Source organism: Sus scrofa, chromosome 2, assembly GCF_054392235.1.
Source record: "Sus scrofa isolate SSC_HxYL_T2T_F1_AM1 chromosome 2, Sscrofa_HxYL_maternal_Yorkshire_Landrace_v2.0, whole genome shotgun sequence".
Taxonomy (NCBI): domain Eukaryota; kingdom Metazoa; phylum Chordata; class Mammalia; order Artiodactyla; family Suidae; genus Sus; species Sus scrofa.
Genome location: NC_139384.1, coordinates 158,371,186 through 158,387,118, shown reverse-complemented (window position 1 = coordinate 158,387,118; position 15,933 = coordinate 158,371,186). Strand labels below are relative to the sequence as shown.

Genomic DNA, 15,933 nt, shown 5'->3' with positions numbered 1-15,933 from the left:
TCTCTCACATGTAAAATGAGTAAGATAATAACATCCGAAGTTTCCACTGCGGCTCAGCAGGTTAGGAACCCGACATAGTGTCTGTGAGGATAACGGTTCAATCCCTGGCCACGCTCGGTGGGCTAAGGATCCAGTATTGCCGCACCCTGCGGCATAGTTCACAAATGCGGCTCGGATCAGGCATTGCTGTGGCTGTGGTGTAGGCCGGCAGCTGCAGCTCCAATTCAACCCCTAGCCTGGAAACTTCCATGTGCCACAGGTGCGGCTCTAAAAGGAAAAACAAAGAGTAACATCTACCCCATGAGTGTGTCATGGGGCTTAGATGAGATAATTATTAAGAATTGTGAATTAGGTGTTTTATTATATTTCATAGTAAGTGTATGTTACACTTCCAGATGTCCTTTCAGATGGTCTTTGTTTCCGTTTCTCAATCACCCACGTAGGTAGTAGCTACCACATTGGAGAGTGCAAATTTAAGACATGTCCTTCATTGCAGAAGGTTCTATTGAAGAGCCCTGACCTTGACCGTGGCGCCTTGAGGGCATGTTTTGTTCACTGCTGTTTCCCCAGCACCTCAACTAGTACCTAGCCCAAGGTCGATACTTAATCAGTGTTTGCTGTTGGATGTGGTGGTTTTGATCTGTCTTTGAGCATTAATCTTTGAGAAGTACTCACTTAGAAAGAGCAAATGTTCAAGGCAGAAGGATCAGCATGTGCAAAGGGGCTGAGGCATGAGACATCATGATGCTTTGGGAACTGCAGGCAGGATGACTGGTATGGCTGTCATATATATAGATAGGGAATGACTTGGAGAAGGAAGAGTTGAAGTTCAGGAGGGAGGCAGGGGACTGGTCATCATGGCCGTGGTCAAGGATTTGAATTTTTCTCCCAAAGTCAAGAAACAGCCACTAAGTTAACCAGATTCCTGAGATGATTAGTCGCTTAGACTGAAGGTAGAAGGATGGAGGTTGGGTTCTTTCTGGGAGAACAAAGAGACCAGGAAAGAGGAAGATTCTATAATGTATACAAGGATTTCTTAACAACGCACTACTGAATTGGGGGCACACGATTCTTCGCTGGGGGAGGCGGCTGTCCTGTGCATGATAGGAGGTTTAGCAGTGTAACATTCCTGGCTTCTGTGCACTAGATGCCAGCAGCACAGGCCAGTCTTGAGAACCAAAAATGTCTCCAGAAGTTGCAAAACATCCTGAGGTACAAATTGCTCTTAGCTGAGAACCACAGATCTTGACCGAAATTGATTTTCTTATGTGTACTACGTATCCATTACTATTAAGCACGCTGAGGGGTGCGCTGGAAAGATAGACATCCTTTACTCTCGAGGGATTTCAAGTATGGCTGACGAGGCAAGACGTGACCCCAGGCTTCCCTGGTGAGGGGTGGAGACTGCCAGGGGGTTGGGATGTGTGTGTCGGGGCGGGGACACGGGAGGAAGACTCCCAGGCCAGGCTAAGTAGTAGTGTTGAAACACGAGTCAGATTTGGTTGGATGGGGAATAGAGAGAAGGGTGGTTTGGGCCATGCCCCCAAGAATGGGCAAAAGCCTGAAGTTAGGACGTGACATGAAATGTTGAGGAGTCTTGGCAAGAAGTGTTGGGTTGGGTAAAAGGGGAATATGGAGGACATGGGGTCAGATAGGGATGATGGTTCATATCAAGTCGGTTGTTGAAGAGCAGAGGCGAAAGTTTCTGTATCCATTCACTTATTCATCCATTCTTCAGTACCTGCTCCACACCCAGTCTGGCTCCCGTGGTAGCCAGTATTTCATAAGCTCTTCCGCCAAGGACAGCACATCCAAAGCCAGGCTGGGAGCCTTGCTGCTGTGGGGGAAGGGCACCAGCCTCTTGGACATGCTCTGGGTGACCCAGCCTCTCAGCAAAGACACAACAGCACAGGCCTGGCCCAGGACCATGACCTCAGGGGAGGGGCTGATCCAAAGGAAGGATTTTTATCTGAAGTCTTATTTTTCCATCTTAAAATTTTGTATTTTATCCCTGTAAAATGACTCCTTTCCATTTCATAATTACATTTCTACACGTCCCCAAATTTCAAGCAACATGGGTGTTTCCCAAAAGGCAGCATTTATCCATGGCTTCCTGTTCCACTGGCTTTACCCCTGTCCCCTCTCCTCCCTGACTTCCAAGGATGCATCTGGAAGTTTGAGAGGCATAGGTCCTGGTCCTTGGAGAGCAACTGGAGATCATTTCAGCAGGAGAACAGAGCTGTAGAGTTTATGCGTTATGGACAACGAACACCACGGTGGTGGGGACAAACATGGGAGAATTAGAAGGTTTTGCTTTAGTCTCGGTACAGTGGAAATTCCTAATCTGGAAAAGGATGGTCGCTGTGGAAATCCAAAGGAACGGAAGGGGGAAAGGAGTGTTTTCTTTTAAGATAACGGTGGGGTGTAAAGTGATATGAGAGATTGGCATTCATCACACGTGGATATTTGTTCTCCAAGATCCTTCCCTCTAGACTGTAAACTCTCTGAGGACAAGAACTGAATCTATTTTGCTCACATCGTAGAGCAAACGACTGGCACATAAAAAGGCACTCAGTAAATATATATTCAATAACTCAATGGATGCCTGGGGGTTGCCACATATGGCATTTGGATTGTGGACTAAGAAGAAGCCACACTGATGGAGAGTAAGGGCTGGAACAAAATGTGTGTGACGTGACCTGAGTTGTCTAACCAGCCTTGAAGGGCCACCGACCCAAAGCAGACGCCAGAAATAGTACGAGGAGCCCATGTGTTCACAGCCCCATGTGCAGACACCAGGCTAGGCTCTGGAGTGACGCAGACCTGCATGATGGCTGGATATTGAGGAAGAAGCTGACTGGGAGGCTTGATGAGCCCTAAACTCAAGATGGAAAAAGGATAAAGCCTTGGAAACTTCTGGACCTAGAAGGGTTTAGAGTAGACGCTTTAGAAAAAGAACTCAGGTCTGACACTCAGCAGCCATGTGACCCCAATCCAGTTGTTGAATCTCTCTGAACCCCAAGCTCCCATTTGAAATAATAAAGACCATTTCCCAGGGCAGGCTGTTCATGAGGCGTAACTGTCCCGTGCATGTAAGAGCTGAGCACTGGGCCAGGCACACATAAGTCAGTAAGTGGAAACAGCAGTTAACACAGTGACTCCCCCTGAGCTCCCCCCATTCCAGGCTTGCAGCTAGAAGGGGCTTGAAACTCCAACCTTCTCTGCAGATAAATAAGCCCCATTAGTCCTTTATTTAATTAGTACTTGTCGAGCGCTCACTATATGTCAGGTACTGTGCCAAACTGGGGACAGAGTGGTGATCAAAACCAGATCTGGAGTTCCCGTCGTGGCTCAGTGGAAACGAACCCGACTAGTACCCATGAGGACGTGGGTTTGATCCCTGGCCTCACTCAGTGGGTTAAGGATCCAGCATTGCCATGAGCTCTGGTGTAAGTCACAAATGTGGCTCCAATTGGACCCCTCCATATGCTGCGGGTGCGACCCTAAAAAGACAAAAAAAAAAAAATCTGCTTTCCTCCCTCTTAAAGCATAAGGTCTGGTTTAGTGAGGGTCTCCAGAGAAGCAGAACCAATAGGAGATCTATACCTTGTGTGTGTGTGTGTGTGTGTGTGTGTGTGTGTGTGTGTGGTGTCCATTCATAGGTATATAGATGTTCATACATACATGTGTATGTATATATGTGTATATACACCCCTATATAGATGAAAGATTTATTGTAAGTATTAGGGTCATGCAGTTACAGAGGCTGACAAGTCCCAAGACCTGCAGTGGGGCTGCAGGAGACTCAGGAGAGCTGAGGCTGTAGTTTTAGTCCCAAGGCCCCCAGGCTTGTGACCCAGGACACACACCAATATTTCGGTTCAAGCGTGAAGGGAGGGGGAAAAAATCCATGTCCTGGCTCAAAAAAGTCAGGCAGGAGCATTTTCTCTTGTTGGGGAGAGGGTTAGCCTTTTTGTTCTGTTCAGAACTTCGACTGATTAGATAAGGCCCACCCACACAAGGGAGGACAATCTGCTTTACTCAGTCTATTCATTTAAATGTTAATGTCATTCAAAAACACCCTGATAAACACCCCAGATAATGTCTGACCAAATATCTGGGCACCCCATGGCTAAGTCAGGTTGATGCATAAGATGAACCATCACGCTGTCTAAGGAGGAAAGAATCACAGATAGATACGACATTGCAGTTGTCATAAGTGGTGGTGTGAAAGAGAGGCGTGCAGTGCCATAACAACTTAGATCCCAAGGCAGTGGCCGCTGAGCTGCTACCTGAAGACTGAGAAGTCCCATAGGGAAAATGCAGAGAAGAGTCATCAGGCCCATGGATCCAGGGACCCCTGGGGATGCTTGTCCCTTCAGCCTGGGTCCCACACTGGGGAGCAGAGCCCGGGGGATAATCCCTAGGGAGACGGAGCTCGCCAGCAGCCCGCAGACTCTGCCACAGCCCTGCTGCCCACGCCCCATCCCAACCCCAGCAATGCTCCCAACTGCCAGCTGCCAGCCTCCTAATCTAATCAAGTGAACAAAATTCATTTTCCTGACTCGTCCAAAGTGCTGACCTTCTTGGATGCACCTCTCCCTTTGTTCGGCTGCTGCAGCAGCGGCCCCCCGCTCCCGCCAGCTGGGAAAACAAGTTCAATCTGACCTCACGCCTGACATTTCATATTGATTTTCTCCATCCTCCTCAAACACCAGCCTGCCGCGGACCACGGTTCAGCCGAGGTGTGCAAACGGAATTGAGACAGTTCATCAGAGTTCAGAACGAAAAGCAACATTGGCTTTCGGAGTTGAGCTCTGAGAAGGAGGCTGTTTAATAACCGTCGGTGTTTAATCAAAATGCCAAGGAGATATGTGTTATCGGAGCTGCATATATTAATTTCCATATGTCCCCCACTCTACATAGTCAGCAGGGGGGCAGAAAGAACGATTCTCTTCCCCATCTCTCATTTTTTTTCTATCGCTTCTGGCGGGAGTGACAAGGATGTTGTTTGCAGTTTGAGATTCTAATGCCTGAAACAACAGGATGCTGACGGCGGCAGCAGTGGGTGAGCTGAAGCTCACGTTTCCCTTTTAATGTGTGAGTGTTGGGAGGTGAGTGGAGAAACTGGCCAGGTGTGATGAGGATGCCCAAGGAAATGAGAGAGGAATTAAATCTAATTCCTTTCCGCAAGTTCCTGTGGTGGCTCTGCAGTGATGAGCTCGACTAGTATCCATGAGGATGCACGTGTGATCCCTGGCCTTGCCAGTGGATTATGGATCCGATCTGGCGTTGCTGTGAGCTGTGGTGTAGGTCACAGATGTGGCTCAGATCCCACAATGCTGTGGCTGTGGTATAGGCCAGTGGCTGCAGCTCCAATTCAACCCCTAGCCTGGGAACTTCCATATGCCACAGTGTGGCCCTAAAAAGCAAAATAATAATAATGATATTAAACTCCTTTCCAATGCCCCACAGGAATCTGGCCCCTGCCCCCTCTATCCTCAGTTTCTTATAGTCTGGCCATCATGGCCCGCTTCCTGCGCCTTCAGCGTTCCCAGCCCTCTCCTGCCTCAGGGCCTTTGCACAGGCTCTTCCCTGCCTGCAGTGCTCTCCCTCCCTGCCCACCGCCACCCCCTTGGCTGGACTGCTGTCACTTTTTAGGTCTCTGGGAAACACATCACCTCCTCAAAGAGGACTTCTCTGATCCCCCCATCTGCACCCTATTTCTTCGGCATCCCCCTGTTTTGCTTCTGTAAGTATTTCCTAGAGCTCAGCGACAGATGTTTGTTTTTCTTCCTCTGTCTGCCTGACCAGACTGTAATCTCTACATGGGCAGGGACTTTATCTTACGAACACTCAGCGTGGTGTCCAGCTACAATTGGGGCTTTACTGAACACGTGTGGTAGAAAGACAGGCAGGCAGTTTGCATTGTCTGGAGGTGTTGCAACAAAGTGCCACAGACTGGGTAGCTAAAAAAAAAAAGTTTTAAAAAATTATTTTTATTAATATATAGTTGATTTACACTGTTGTGTTAATTTCTGTTGTACAACAAAGTGATTCAGTTATCCATATATACATACACTCTTTTTTATATTATTTTCCTTTACGGTTTATTACAAGATACTGAAGATAGCTCCCTGTGCTCTACAGTAAGACCTTGCTATTCATCCAACCTATTAGAAGATTTTGCATCTGCTAACCCCAAACTCCATCTATTCTTCCCCTCCCTGCTCCCCCCTCCCCATCGGCCGCCCCAGTCTGTTCTCCGTGTCAGTGAGTCTGTTTCTTTTTCAGAGACAGGTTCATTTATGCCATAGTTTGTATTCCACAAACCAATGATATTATAGGATGTTTGTCCTTTTCTGTCTGGCTGACATCACTTAGTAGAATATTCTCTAGGTCCAGCCATGTTGCCATAAATGGCATTATTTCCTTCTTTTTATGGCTGATTCATATACCGCTGTGTGTATATATATATATAAAACATCTTCTTTATTCATTCGTCTGTTGATGGACACTTAGGTTGATTCCGGGTCTTGGCTCTTGTGAATAGTGCTGCAGTGGACATAGGGGTGCCTGTATCTTTCTTGAATTATAGTTTTGTCTGGGTACATGCCCAGGAGTGGGATTACTGGATCATATGGCAACTCTACTTTTAGTTTTTTGAGGAACCTCCATGCTGAAAAAAACAAAATCTTACTGCCTCCCTTCTCTGGAGGCTAGAAGTCCTGGACCAAGGCATCAGCAAGGCTGGTTTCATCGAAGGCCGGGAGGAAAAGCTCTGCCCCAGGCCCTCTGCTCAGCTTGCTGACGACCACCATCCCCTTGTGTCTCCACCTCGTCTTCTCTCCGCATGTGTCCGTGTCCAAAATCCCCTTCCTATAAGGACGCTGGTCATGCTGGGGTAGGGTCCGCCTCATGATGTCATTTTTCATTTAATTACCTCTGTAAAGACCCCACCCCAAAGATGACTGCATTCTGAGGTCCTGAGAATTAGACTTCAGTATCAGAATTGAGGAGAGGTGCACCATTCAGCCCATAACAGAAGACCGAAAACCATCCAGAGCAGAGCCCCTGGAGCTGACGGTTCCAGGTGTGGGTCCCAGGCTCTCTCGCCGCGGGCAGCCTGGGTAAGGTGCCACTGCTGATCCTCTCCTCCAGGTGGGAAGGGTGGAAAGCAATCATGGACCCGAGGTGCATGCATAGCCCCCCGACTCATCGTGAGCACACCGTGCACGTGGCTCTTGTCGGAGGTGGTGGGAAGCAGAGGTTGCAAACCTGCCCATGGAGCCTCCACACCTCCCCGTGGAGGTCTGTGTGTCTGTGGTCACCTAGATACCTTCCTGTGGTGAGGAAACATAATATCTCCCTGAATAAAGGGGACTTGAACTGATTTTAAAGACAATGAGGAAAAAAAACAAACTCACGGACATGGAGAACAGACGTGTGGTTGCCGAGGGGAGGGAGTGGGATGGATGGGGAGTTTGGGGTTAGTGGATGCAAACTATTGCATTTGGAGTGGATAAGCAATGAGAGTCTACTGTATAGCACAGGGAACTATATCTCATCACTTGTGATGGAACATGATGGAGGATAATATGAGAAAAAGTATATACATATATGACTGGGTCACTTTGCTGTACAGTAGAAATTGACAGATCATTGTAAATCAACTATAATTTTAAAAAAAATTTTAAATAGACAGTAAGGCTCTCAGAAGCCTGTTTCCTACTCAAAAACCTCTCATGAGGAGAGAGGGTTCCCCAATAAGGAAAGCTTGTTTTAACAACCTAAAAGAAAAGCAGCAAGTTAGGAGTTTGGGATTCACAAATCCATGCCATCATATATAAAGTGGCTACAATGTAAAGATGTACCATAGAGCACAGAGAATTATATTCACTCTCTTGTGATAACCAATTATAGAAAATAATCTGAAAACATACATAGTGTGTGCTCTATTTCATATATATGTTATGTGTAACTGAATCACTTTGCTAAACACCTGAAACTAACACAATATTGTAAAACAACTATGCTTTGATATAAATAAATAAATGTTTTAAAAAGGAAAAAAAAAAAGTAGGGAGTGGGAATTGAGAAAGGGCTTCCCAGGAAGGGCTGCAGGCGTCTCGTCTTGGCAAGGTCACGAATGCCCTTCACAAGTGCAGCACTCTCATGACGGAACCACCTCCCAAACACCCCATCTCCACACAACCATCACCCTGGGGATTAGGTTTCAGCATACGAACTTGAGGGACAGTCTATAACATTCCCTGTGAGCACAGCCCAGAACCCTTCCCCCTTGTTTCTTCCCTCTGTCAAACTGCCCCAACAGTTGTGCGTGGACTCCGAGACGGGGCCAAGACAGGGGCATAAAGTCCACTTGGTGTCCACTGTCAGTCTCTGTCCGTGGTCTAATGGGGACCTCGAACAGGTCACTTAACTTCTCTGGCTCTCCGCTTGCTCATCTCATAGGCAAGACTGGTGGCAGCACTTAGCTTATTAGGGGGCTTGCGAGGATTAAATGAGGAGGCACCGTGAAGCCTTCGCGCAGTGCCTGGCTGCTGGTACGACCTCTGTGTTAGCCATGGTTGGGACGATGATGCTCTTGCTTCCCTTCCACACGCGTCTACTAAGAGCAGGAACAGACGGAGAAGCAGCCATAGGCGTGACACAGTCATGTCAGCAGCCGTAATCACGGCTCATATCTGTGATGCTTACTATAGCCAGAAGGAAAGCCAAGGTATGAGCCTGTCCAGTCCTCCTGACAGCCCTGTGAGGAGCGGCCACATGTTACAGATGAGGAAACCTAAGACGTTCCTAGTTTTCTCCTAGGAAACCAGGAATGGGAATGATCCCTTCGGACCACAAAAGAACCAGCGACACCTGGGATTTGACCCAGATTGCTTCCTCTTAAGCAGGACTCCAGAAATCCCTTGGTCAACAAAAATGTATTCCACACCCACTCCTTCCTGCCTTCAGAGAGCTTACATTCTAGCAGGAAGGGAGGAAAGATAATACATACAAGTAAATAAGTCAATGAGATATTTTTTGACAGCCGTGAAAGCTGTGGGAAATTTAAAGGATTAACAAGTAGCTGGGGTGGTGCTATTTCCCTAAGGTGGTGAGGCAGAGTCTTTGACCTGAGATCTAAATTGTCAAAAGGAGCTAAACAGAGAGCTAACATCCAAGGAGGAAGAGCCTAACCCAGGAACAGCTGTGTGTGTGTTTAAAAAGGAGAAGGAAAACCAGTGGCTGGAATCCAGAGGGCTGGGGGATAGTGTAGGGGCGAGGCTGGGACCAGGCCCTGGAGAGTCTTGCAGAGCAGGGCAGGAGTGCCTGGATTTCATTCCAAGTGTGTGGGAAACTAGTAGACAGTTCTAAGCAGGGAAGTGATATTCCGTTTACAATCTTAAAGGAATTCTCCAAAAAGGGCCGGCAAGTCTGGAAGCACCAAGAGCCACTGGGAGGTTCTGGCCATAGTCTGGGAAGACGTGATTACGGCTCTGACTGTGGTGGGGGTAGTGATGGGTGAGAAGCGGACAGAAGCGGAATCGACTGAGTAGCTAAAGCCAAGAGGACTTGCTGAGAGGCTGAACGTGGAGAGGTGATAGAAAGGGAGCAACCTGAGAAAACGTAGGTTTTGGTTTTGAGCAACCAAGGGTGTAGCATAACATAAGCGGATGGGGCTGTGGCAGGCACAGTTTGGCATGGGAAGACCACAGCTCTCTTACGGATGTGTCCAGAGTGAGACGCCTAGGAAACACCCAATTAGAGAAGTCTGGAAACAAATGCATACCTGAGACTGGAAGTCGGGGGAGAGGTCTAGGCTGGCGATAGGAATTTAGGCATCAGAGCAGCTCATGGTCTTTAAAGCCATGGGACGGGGCGAAGTCACTTAGGAGAGAAGGCAGAGCAGAGAGTCCAGAACAGAGGCCAAGGGCACATCTGTGTTTACCAGTTGGTAGGGGGGGGACTGAGGATGAGCTGCCAGGGAGGTGAGAAGAAAGCCAAGGGGTAGGATTGAGGAGGCATATAAGCCAAGAGGGGAGAGGGATGTAGAAAGATACTGGGATCCGTTATGTCAGATGCTCCTGAGAGGTCAAGAAAGACGAGCGTAGAGAAGCGCTCATACGATTTAGCCTCACAGACAGCTTTGGCCATTCATTTGTTAATTAAAGCAAAACCAGTGAGTGGGCTGCCTGGCACCTCATCCCAGTGCACATCTGCTGGGTGAAATCCATCACACACGTGACCACCATCCTCAGTGTCTGATGACGCCCAGCAGCCGCCTCAGCTGCATCTTCATTCCCTCATGGTTTGGCCAGACCTGCCCCACTCCTCACCCGCCCCAGAGGTCCCATCCTGGAGAGAGGGAGTGTCTGGTACTGGGGACCTGGAGGAGGTGAAGGAGGCCACCTCCCTCTGGAAGAGCAGGGTGAGGAACTGGGGCTCCTCTCAGCTGTGGTCATGGGCAGCCCTGCAGCATCTTTTCTCTTGCATTGGCTCTCCAAGGGGGTCTGCTGCCCAGACTCATTCCCACAGCAAGGCCCTGCCCCAGTGGCCGATATGCAGCTCCAGACTTGGCCGCAGAAACTCCCTTCTTCACATGAGAGCAAGGCAAGCTTGGAGTTCCCATCGTGGCTCAGCGGAAACGAATCTGACTAGTATCTATGAGGACACAGGTTCAATCCCTGGCCTCACTCAGTGGGTTAAGCATTGCCACGAGCTGTGGTGTAGGTTGCAGACATGGCTCGGGTCTTGCATTGCTATGGCTGTGGTGTAGGCCAGCAGCTGTAGCTCCAATTCGACCCCTAGCCTGGGAACCTCCATATGCTGAGGGTGTGGTCCTAAAAAAAAAAAGAAAGAAAGAAAGAAAGAAAGAAAGAAAGAAAGAAAGAAAGAAAGAAAGGCAGGCTCTCCATCCAAGGGGTTGTCAGCATCCACCCTGCAGTGCCCTTAAGTCTGCCTGTCCTGGGTCTGGTGTGAAAATAATCTGACTTTTCCATGCTGAGGGGCAAAGGTAGCAGCATTTTAGACCTTAACATCTGAGATGTTCTAGTGAATAGTACAGTCATTGGAAAAACAATTTGATTTCCAAGGCAAATAGGGCAAAGCTTGATGCCCAACCTAACAGTCTAAATCAGAAAATTCCATTTTCCTATAAAGGCACATATGGTGGGGGGAGGGGTGGATATTTGTTTTGTTTTGAACCTTCTGTATCTCGGTTAAGTCTCATAGCAACCTAAGAAGACTGGTTTCAGTAACACTAGTTTATAGATGAAGCCCAGATCACGCGAAGGCGTCAGGATTTGAACCCAAGTCTGTCTGATTCCAAAAGAAGAATTCATTCTTCCTGTCATTGTCCTGGGTATTTGGCAGCAGGAGAAAGCACATGACCTACTTCTAACATCTAGAAGGATAATTTCATGAGACTCCCTTTTTTTTTTTTTTTTTTTTTTTTTGCTTTTATTTTGCTTTTTAGGGCTGCACCCCCGACATATGGAAGTTCCCAGGCTAGGGATCGAATCGGAGCTGCAGCTGCTGGCCACAGCCACAGCCACGCCAGATCTGAGCCACATTTGCAGCCTATACCACAGCTCATGGTAATGCCGGGTCCCTGAGTGAGGCTAGGGATCAAACCGCATCCTCATGGATACTAGTTGGATTCCTTTCCACTGAGCCACGACGGGACTCCTGAGACTCCCTTTCATATAATCCCCTGGGGCTGGATTCCTCAGCCCAGGAGTTTCCAGTGGTAACGCTAACTCTGCCACTGTACAGAAGGTGAAATCTACTGTCTCATTTGTCACTTTCATCTACAAACTTAATTGCCCTGTCCTGGTTCCAGAGGCCACTAGTTCTCTTAAAAAACCTCCAGCTCATTCCCCTGATTTGTGATGGAAAGTGTCCAGAGGCATCAGCTGAGGCTGCAGCTGCAAGGCGTCTTAAAACCTGGGAGGTTTGGCACAGCTTCCAAAAGGGGTTCAGTATTGACTGGGGGTATAATTAACAGTGTCTATTTCAGGGGAGATTAGTTAGGTTAAAAAGACCAGACCCTTTATTCAAAAGCCTTTGCCTGATGATAAGATTACAAACACACTCAGACACCCACCCCTCACGCCTGGAGAAAAGCCAGAGCCTTGCTACAGACATCAGAACTCACTGAAACCCACCCCCCTGTCCAGTGTCCACGGCATTCAAGCTTAGCAGCAATTAGCGGCCAAGAAGGCAAGGCGCAAGCCACATGTAAAGAGAGAATCCCTTCCCCCTCCTCATTTCCATTTTTGATTAATTTAACCAGTTGTGGCAATTAGTCATCCCAGAACTCCAGTTGAGTAGATTTTCCTAAAAACGAGAAGGCTTATTAATTTTGAGGCAAGTGTCATTCATTAGCAGTTGACGCTGTCCCAGGTCCTGCCCCTCCCCTGCCAGGGGTCTTGGAAGAGAAGGCAGCAAAGGCTGAACCTGGCTCAGCATGTGGCTGCAGCCCTGAGACACACAGAATGGGAGAGGTTGGCCGTGAGGTTACAGGGGGCTCTGGCTGCTCTCGGCTTGGGACGTCTCAAGACCACTTGCCTGTCATCATTGTCCATGACAAGCCATCACTGGCAAAGCAGTCAAAGATACCGGGTGGCATTCTGAATTTGAGGTTCCAGGGAAGCCAGTCAAGGGAACGCCTGGGCTAAGTTTTCCCCGGCGAGGGGGATGGGTCGTACACTATCCTGTCCCTTCCCCCCAGAGGGGGCAGCAACGTTCACCCCTCCCCCTTTGCATCTGGTTTCCTGTGGCTGCTGTGACAACTTAGCCACAAACTTAGACAAAAAACAACATGAACGTATCATCTTACAGCTCTGAGGGTCAGAAGTCTGGCATGGGTCTCATGGGCTAAAAGCCAGGAATTGAGAGAGCTGTGTCCCTTTCTGGAAGCTTTAGTGGACAACTGTTTTTGTCTTGCTGCTGCCTGTTCCACCTTCTTGAGGCTGTCCACATTCCTTGGCTGGTGGTCCCTTTCTCCTTGTGAAAGCCACCAGCGGAAGGACAAGTCCATCCCTCTGACTCTTCTCTTCCACTTCTAAGGACCCTTGTGGTCGCATAGGCTCCACACAGGTCATCCAAGCTAATCTCCTTATTTTAAGGTCAGCGGAAGTGCCACTTTTATGCCATCTACAATCTTTTTTTCTCTTTTTTTTTTTTTTGTCTTTTTGCCATTTCTTGGGCTGCTCCTGCACCATATGGAGGTTCCCAGGCTAGGGGTCCAATCGGAGCTGTAGCTGCCGGCCTATGCCAGAGCCATAGCAATGCAAGACCCGAGCCACGTCTGCGACCTACACCACAGCTCACGACAACACCAGATCCTTAACCCACTGAGCAAGGGCAGGGACCGAACACGCAACCTCATGGTTCCTAGTCGGATTCGTTAACCACTGCGCCACGACGGGAACTCCCATCTACAATCTTATTTCCCCTTTGCCGAGAAAGGAAGCCTCTCCACAGGTTCTAGGGATTGGGACATGGACATCCTTGAGACTTCACTCTTCTGCCACACTCTTTACGTATCACCAAGAAGGACTAGGTGCCCCCATCAGAGCGCCTGATGGGATAGGCCGAAAGTGTCTGTTTCCGTTTCTTTCCATCCCACTAAACGGTTCTGCCATTATGGCTGGAGCTCTTTCTTTTCCTTTCTGCACTTAGCATGGTGAAGATGCTGAATGAGAACTTAGAGAACAGCTGTAGGCATGCAGTTGGATAACTGTGCATACAGTGCTTCTCTTTACACCTGTGAAGGGGCTCACACCAAAGAGCGGCTGACCCCATCGATGTGCGTTCATTTCTAGCTTTGGAAATACGCTGGAATTTGTAGGCAAAGTAAAAGGAAGGGGGCGGGGGTTCTGTGCAATGATGGGAATCCACCTACTATTGATTTGTTTAGCGAATGTTTACTGCTGCTACGACGTGGGGTGCCAGGTGCCGTTCCAGGCACCAGGAAAGTGGTCCCTCCTGTCCCCATGGCTCTCTATCCAGGTAGATGGAGAGAGACAACAAACACATAAGCAAATAAAACAAAGCAGGATTTGGTAAAAAGTGTCTCTGCAGCAGCAAATGCAGAGGCTGTGAATCTGGACAGAGATGATACTGACTTAGGCTAAGATTGGGCCAATTTGGGCTACACTTTGTGAAATTAACTGGACTTTAAAACAAAAAACAACAAAAAAAAATGTAGGTGTGGAAGACAAGGTTAAGAAAAGAGTCCGGGACAACACCCAGCTTTTTGACCTGAGCACATGCGTCCTGAAAGGCACTGAATGAGTCAGCAAAGACTGGGGGCGGGGGTGAGGGGGCGGTAGGGGGAGGAAACGCCCAAGTTCCATGGACTGGAAGATTCATGTAAAAACCCAAAGCCTAAAATGATGAACTGGGTCCCTTCCTCTGTCTAGCATGTTGCCATTTACAGAACCCCTTCCCATCCACTGTCTTAATCGATCTTCATAAAAACCCTTTGAGCACAGAGTATTTCTTCCTTTCTGCGGCTTGAGGAAATCAAGAAGCAGAGAAATCAAATACGCCAGCGTGGATCGTGTTTCATCACCAAAGATCAGGGTTTATTTCTTGCTTCAAATAATGAATTTTCCCTCCTTGGGCACTTGCCCAGCCCTGGGGGATGAAGACAGGAAGAGGAAACCTCTCTCGCGTGTAATTGACACATGTTTAAGTATATCCGCTAATTCGCGCCCCCTGTGTGGTTCGTGTAATTCTATTTTGACAGCTCCATAGGTGGCATCAATAACTGAGTTGTGACATCCGCTGTCCACTCCAGCAGCGTCCAGCCCCTCAGTGCAGGTCCTTTTATCTGCTGAACTACCCAAAGCACCTGCTGGCCTGGCATCCTCCAGCGCAGCCCAGAGGCCCAGAGGGCAGAGGAATTCTCACCCCCAGGAGGCTTACAGGGATACTTGCTTTTATCGCCTCTTAAATCTTGAACGTAGACACAAGGATTTAAATAGGGTTTACCTCATGGATGGGCATCCTTAATCCTGGGGTCGACTAGTTCATCTGGAAATTTTGATGTCATTTGAAAGCCCCTGTAATGTTGTAAAATTGTCATTGTGAGAGTAACACCCGAGAAAAATGGGATCGACGAGCCTAGGAAAAAGATGGTGACATCAGACCAAGCAAGGGACTGCTCAGTAAATGTGAGCATTTATTGTGCTGAACACAAAGGGACGGACAGACATATAAAATGCAGTTACGGCTTCAGTATTACTTACCGTGGTGGGCAAGAGGATATGAAATTATGGACGGTTGCTAATAGAAAGTTCTTTCTTTTTCTTTTCTTTTCTTTTTTTTTTTTTTTTTTTTTTTGGTCTTTTGTCTTTTAGGGCCACCCTCATGTCACATGGAAGTTCCCAGGCTAGGGGTTGAATCGGAGCTGTAGTCGCCGGCCTACGCCAGAGCCACAGCAACTCGGGATCCGAGCCGCGTCTGCAACCTACACCACAGCTCACAGCAATGCCGGATCCTTAACCCGCTGACTGAGGCCAGGGATGGAACCCGCAACTTCATGGTTTTTAGCTGGGTTCGTTAACCACTGAGCCACAGCAGGAACTCCTAAAGTTCATTTTAAACTGAATATGAAGTTAGGTTCCCGACAGCAAGAGAGGAAATGCTGACCTAACCGTGTTCATGCTGAATGTCGTTAGATGTTAAAATGAACCGTGACGCCAAATGCCATCCTCACTGCATCCTCGGCGTTCCCCGAAGTTGTGACACGCAGCATTTTTCAGTCCCCGTTCGTGAATCTTCTGTCTTCGTGTCATTGCCAGGGCACGAAACTACAAATGTGTATGACTGCAACACGTGGTCACTAGCCGCTAAGGGGTAGAGGCTTGCTGGGGATGGTGCCCGACTTACCATAGACGCTGATCATAGTGA

General features: G+C 48.3%; 1 protein-coding gene across 16 annotated transcripts in view; it reads left to right on the top strand.

The window, feature by feature from the left end:
- Positions 1-15,933, top strand: part of PPP2R2B (protein phosphatase 2 regulatory subunit Bbeta) — a 474,608-nt gene that overhangs the window by 425,916 nt on the left and 32,759 nt on the right.